Here is a 6,000-nt window from a genome sequence, read left to right as displayed (position 1 = left end):
AGTTGGTCGTTTGACATTGTAAGCTCCTAGCGAGCAGAGACCTGGCTTTGTCTACGTTTGCCTCTGCAACCCCTCTCCCCGGTGAGGAGGACAGCATCCTAACCGATGGTGCGCAGGGCGAGCATCTAAGAGCAGAGCCGGCATCCTTGTGAAGCTATTTTCAAATAAAATGTCCTCACCCGGTATTTGAAATGAAATAACGCAACTTCTCCCCCCCCCCTCCACACCCCAGCATCCTGGTTTTTCCAGTCCCCTTGTCCTGCTCTTATCCCATGCTTTTGGAGAAGATTCTCTGCACGTCTTAGGAAAAGACACGCTTTAACCTTTGGGGCCATGGGGGAAATTTGACACCCCCCGTCTTGGGGGTGGGGCGGGGCTGGTTGAAAGCCTGCCTCCTCACAGAGTCAACTTACACCTTTACCGCACCCTACCTCCCTTTCCTACCCCCCAAAAAATGCTGGAAGGAGGGAGGGAGCGATCCACCTAGCACAGTCACAGACCTCTTTTGCTTCCACCCCACAAAAGCAGACGCTTCAGAATCTATGTAAATGTGACGGGGGGTGGAGAAGCAGCGAGCCAGAGGCAATTTTTACAAAAATTGCAAAGAAGAGGGGGAGGAAACAACTTCTGTGAAAGAAAACAACTTCTTGAAAAGTGACAGATCCAGGAGCATAGCTGTTTTTTTAAAATCTCTCTCTCTCCATCTCTCTCTCTCTCCCCACTTTCCGCATTCCCTCTCCAAAGGATTGCTGAGCTGAAGACAGGGACAGAGCCCAGCAGAGCATTATGCACACCAGACACAGCCGCGCCGAGAGACTCCAGATGTGTTTTGCAGTGGCTGAGTGAGTTGCCTTCGAGAAGGCATCTGGGTGACCCTTTTGAGGACCTTTTTTGGGGAGGGGGCAGGGGTTGTCCCCCTTGAAGGGAAGGGTGCAAGCAGGGAAGGCCGAAGGAAGGAGAACCAGCTGAAGGGAAAGCAACTTGTCTGGATTGCCAAAGGGGAAGCGCCGCTTCCGAGGATCCCCACCTGGCCCCAGTGAGTGGCGAGTGGCCGGCTCCAACAGTCCACGGAGAGGAGTCCACCTGCTCGGCTGTCCAAAGGTGGGAGGACCTCCAGGGCTTTGGGAGGAAGCGAGAGGAGAGAGAGAGGAGGGAGGAAGCCTCCTCGGAGGCTCCGGGAAGCACAAAGACTTTTGGGATCTGCATCTGGGTGCCATCTCCAGGCTGCGTCCGATGCCCCTCGAAGCCCCGAGGGCACTCCAAGATGGGCCTTGGTAGCAGAGCTGCCTTGGATTGGCAGAGGCGAATTGGCACAGCTGGAATGAGTTTCCCCTGGGGTGGCAGTCTGGAAGAGGATTGACCCCAGCCAGGGTGCTCTGGGACGCCTGCTGCATTTTGTGGTGTTTTTTTCAAGTTATTATTATTTTGCTTTCCAGAAAAGATGGGCCCTTCGAGGTGATCTGTCTTCACGCACCCCTCTTTGTGTTTCTGGGTTGTTGCTTTCTTCCTTTCTTGTCCGTTCTGGCTTGGTTTTGGTTTTGCAAGCGTGTGTGGCATTATGGGTTTGGTTTCCTTTGGCTGTGGACTTTTTGGAGAGCTGTACTTTTATGGGAAGATTTTTTGACGGATGTGACTTCTGGAGACACTGGGACAGCGGAAGGTAAGAGTGGGGTCTCTCCTCCTTCTTTGGGGGGCAGGGGGTGATATTTGGAAGGGAGATGTGCAAAGTGAGAGGAAAGAGAAGGAGGCATGTACATCCGTGCAACCCCTTTGGCCAGCTTTCGGACACAGGTTGTTGAGATCGCTTTGGGGGGCAAGAAGAAGCCAGACTTCTTGGGGAGATAATTTATAACGGCTGGAGAAAAGACTGGTAGATTTCACCCCTCCCTTTCCAGTGTGCCATCCCAAAATGGATCTATCCATGCCGCAGAATGAGGCAGTCAAATGCTGAGGAAGAAGCATGAATCGGGCTGGAAGGCTGGGCAGGCGCTGGAGGGGGAGACATAGGAGCATAGGGCCATAGCCTGGTGGCAGAGCCCCTGGTTTGCATGCCGGAGGTCCCCGGTTCAATCCCCAATGGCGGCATCTCCAAGGAGGGCTGGGAGAGACTCTCCTGCCTGAAATCCTGGATAGCAGCTGCCAGTCAGTGTGGACAATACTGAGCATGATGGAGCCAATGGTCTGACTCGGTAGAAGGCAGCTTTCGACGACCCGCATTGTAGGGCACTCACCTCCCCAGCCCTTGAGAATTCATGGGGTTTGGTGAAAGCGGCCTGGAAGGCCTTCTGACTTCCTGTGACAAATGCAAAGTTCTCTTCTCATCAGCAACGTGGGCTCAGCTACTTTTGCCTCCGTGGGTGGGAGGCAGTTGGCTTCCGAATGCCAGATGCTGGAAACAGCAGGCGGGGAGAGTTGCTCTTGCGCTCAGGGCCTACCTGGGGGCTTCCATTAATGGGCAGCTGGTTGGCCACAGTGAGGACAGGATATGCTGGACTAGAGGGGGCCCCTTTGGCCGGATCCTGCCTTTGTATTGAGTAAGGCCATCGGCTCATCCAGCTCAATACTGTTTACACTGACTGGCAGTGGCTGTCCAGGATTGGAGCTGGCACAGATTGCAGCAGCTTCTGTGACTCAGGATTGCTCTCTTAATTAATGAAGCAAGTGAAATAGCAGAAGTACCTGTGTACTTGATATTTTCCTGAATCCTTTAAGGGGGAGATAAGTGGAGAAATCCTGTGTCCCAGTAAGCCGAGTACACACTGTGCTTACCCCTCATCTATCCAGGATCAGAGGTTAGTCCAAATTTGTAAAGTTTTGATAGATAGATAGATAGGTATGCCGCTGCACAGTGCATTAATCTACCGAGAAATCAAATCCCCAACTTCAGTTCTGTGTTCAGAAAGCAGGAAGTCTACACTGTCCAAACGTGTGGCATATAGTGGTAGACTCCAGAGGTGGCAGAGAGTACTGCATCAGATTGCCGGTGAGGGCAAACGTGTTGAATGCTTTCGGCCGTGTAAAAGAAAAATAAACTCCCTGCCGGAAGATAACTAGCACCACAAGGAGAAAAGCCATAGCCCTGCCCTCTGTGTGCTGTTGTGATAGATTTCTGCTTGCAGAGCATCTTGTTTGGCTTTTTTTTTCATGTAGGGGAGCATTCATTGAGGACGGGCATCTTCAAAGCCTCTGCAGGCCTCCCTCCATAGGGTTCTTTGAACTAGACTTGGGCTGGACAGAGGCTTTGAATAGAGGACCGTCTTTTCCTAAATTAGGACGTACCACCGCCGGGGTTGAAAAGGAATCCTTTTGTGGTTCTCACCCACCCACCCCAAATCTGGTGAAGACAAGTCAGGTGCTGAAGGAGATTTTCAGTAGGTTAACGGGGAGCAACTGAGGTGCCCAAATCTGCCCCAGTAATGGAGTGCTGGCTGCCGATCAAGACGCAAGGGTCGCTTTTTGCTCTCGGGTGTGGAGAGAGTCCAGTTTTCCTCCCTCGCGCATAGCGCATAGTGAAGCTGAATGTTGCAAGATTCAGGGCAGACAAAGGGAAGTCCTTCTTCATGCAGCGATTGAATTTGCTCCCACCAGAAGCAGTGACGGCCACTGATTTGGATGGCTTTAGAAGAAGATTAGACAAACTCATGGAGGAGAATAAGACTATCGGTGGCTATTAGCCACAATGGCTATGTTCTCCCTCCACTGTTGGAGGCAGTGTGCTTCTGAATACCAGTTCCTGGAAACCACAGGAAGGGAGATTGTCCTTGGGCTCAGATTCTGCTTTGCGGGCTTCCCACAATGGGAATCTGGTTGGCCACTGTGAGAGCAGGATGCTGGGCTAGCATGGGCCCTCTTTAGCCTAATGGAGCAGCCAGGCTCTGCTTATGTAAGGAGCATATGTTAGGAATTGTTTGTGGCATTTATAAGGCATGAGGGTTGGGGCCTGTGGCTGTCCAATGCCTTCTCAAACTGGAGAAGGCGGAACAGCCAGGCCATGCTTGCTGGGATTGATGGGAGTTGTCGTTCGGCAACATCTGAGGAAGCTTAGCAGTCATGGAATAAGAGAAGAGGTCCTCTTGTAGATAAGGAATTGGTTAAGAAGCAGAAAGCAAAGAGTAGGAATAAACGGACAGTTCTCCCAATGGAGGGCTGTAGAAAGTGGAGTCCCTCAAGGATCGGTATTGGGACCTGTACTTTTCAACTTGTTCATTAATGACCTAGAATTAGGAGTGAGCAGTGAAGTGGCCAAGTTTGCTGACGACACTAAATTGTTCAGGGTTGTTAAAACAAAAAGGGATTGCGAAGAGCTCCAAAAAGACCTCTCCAAACTGAGTGAATGGGCGGAAAAATGGCAAATGCAATTCAATATAAACAAGTGTAAAATTATGCATATTGGAGCAAAAAATCTGAATTTCACATATACGCTCATGAGGTCTGAACTGGCGGTGACCGACCAGGAGAGAGACCTCGGGGTTGTAGTGGACAGCACGATGAAAATGTCGACCCAGTGTGCGGCAGCTGTGAAAAAGGCAAATTCCATGCTAGCGATAATTAGGAAAGGTATTGAAAATAAAACAGCCGATATCATAATGCCGTTGTATAAATCTATGGTGCGGCCGCATTTGGAATACTGTGTACAGTTCTGGTCGCCTCATCTCAAAAAGGATATTATAGAGTTGGAAAAGGTTCAGAAGAGGGCAACCAGAATGATCAAGGGGATGGAGCGACTCCCTTACGAGGAAAGGTTGCAGCATTTGGGGCTTTTTAGTTTAGAGAAAAGGTGGGTCAGAGGAGACATGATAGAAGTGTATAAAATTATGCATGGCATTGAGAAAGTGGATAGAGAAAAGTTCTTCTCCCTCTCTCATAATACTAGAACTCGTGGACATTCAAAGAAGCTGAATGTTGGAAGATTCAGGACAGACAAAAGGAAGTACTTCTTTACTCAGCGCATAGTTAAACTATGGAATTTGCTCCCACAAGATGCAGTAATGGCCACCAGCTTGGATGGCTTTAAAAGAAGATTAGACAAATTCATGGAGGACAGGGCTATCAATGGCTACTAGCCATGATGGCTGTGCTCTGCCACCCTAGTCAGAGGCAGCATGCTTCTGAAAACCAGTTGCCGGAAGCCTCAGGAGGGGAGAGTGTTCTTGCACTCGGGTCCTGCTTGCGGGCTTCCCCCAGGCACCTGGTTGGCCACTGTGAGAACAGGATGCTGGACTAGATGGGCCACTGGCCTGATCCAGCAGGCTCTTCTTATGTTCTTATGTTCTTATCTGGAGGGCCAAAGGTTCCCCACGTCTGCTGTAGGTATTTATATGTATAGATGCAAATTTAGACTTTAAAATGCCACAGGGAGGCAAACCAACTGATTCCTTATCCAAGTCATTCCAGATGAAGAGGATGGAGATCAGTTCCTCTTCAATTTATCTTCTCTGAATTAATTTCCAAACAGAACCTGCCTGAGATCAGTTCAATTCCCCATCAATTCCCCTTCCTCAAATCCTATCTAGATCGCCATGTTGATTGAATTTATCCGCCCCAGTAATCGAGATCCTCCTTCATGCAATTTGAACATTTAAAGCACATCCGACGGACACTGGAAGCACACGACTCCCCAGAGCTTCACATTCCCAGCACCCTTAACGAACTACAGCTCCCACGATTCTTTGGGGCAAGTCTTTAGGGATGGAAAGATCTGTCAGTGGTTCTCTCACTTTCTTGATTTTCCAGTGTTAAAATTTCTGCAGCAATTTGTGTTTGTTTTTAAGAAAATCCTCATGAAAATTATCCAGCGTCAGTGTGAATTTTTGTAGGCAGTTTTAATTCATGCACATATTTTTTTGCAAGCGCGTTCTCATCTTATAATGCATTTTTGTATGTTATTTTTATGCACACTTTCCCCTAACAGATGCATTTTTTGTAAACTTTGTTTGCTTGGTTGCAAAATTCTAATAAGTGCGAATTTTGAAGGATGGCTGTTTCGCTTCTCACATTGTT

The 6,000-nt window shown here is 49.2% G+C and overlaps 1 protein-coding gene across 1 annotated transcript in view; it reads left to right on the top strand.

The window, feature by feature from the left end:
* The first annotated feature begins 814 nt into the window (after positions 1–814).
* The window catches only part of NRTN (neurturin), a 40,166-nt gene continuing 34,980 nt past the window's right edge, over positions 815–6,000 (top strand). The window contains exons 1-2 of the mRNA XM_061601098.1: positions 815–1,101; positions 1,437–1,660. The gene's annotated coding sequence lies outside the window, so the exon portion shown is untranslated. The remainder of the gene's footprint in view (positions 1,102–1,436; positions 1,661–6,000) is intronic.

The sequence above is a fragment of the Rhineura floridana genome, chromosome 18 (assembly GCF_030035675.1).
Source record: "Rhineura floridana isolate rRhiFlo1 chromosome 18, rRhiFlo1.hap2, whole genome shotgun sequence".
Taxonomy (NCBI): Eukaryota; Metazoa; Chordata; class Lepidosauria; order Squamata; family Rhineuridae; genus Rhineura; species Rhineura floridana.
Note: the sequence above shows the minus strand (reverse complement) of the source record. Positions and strands in the feature narration are given on the sequence as shown.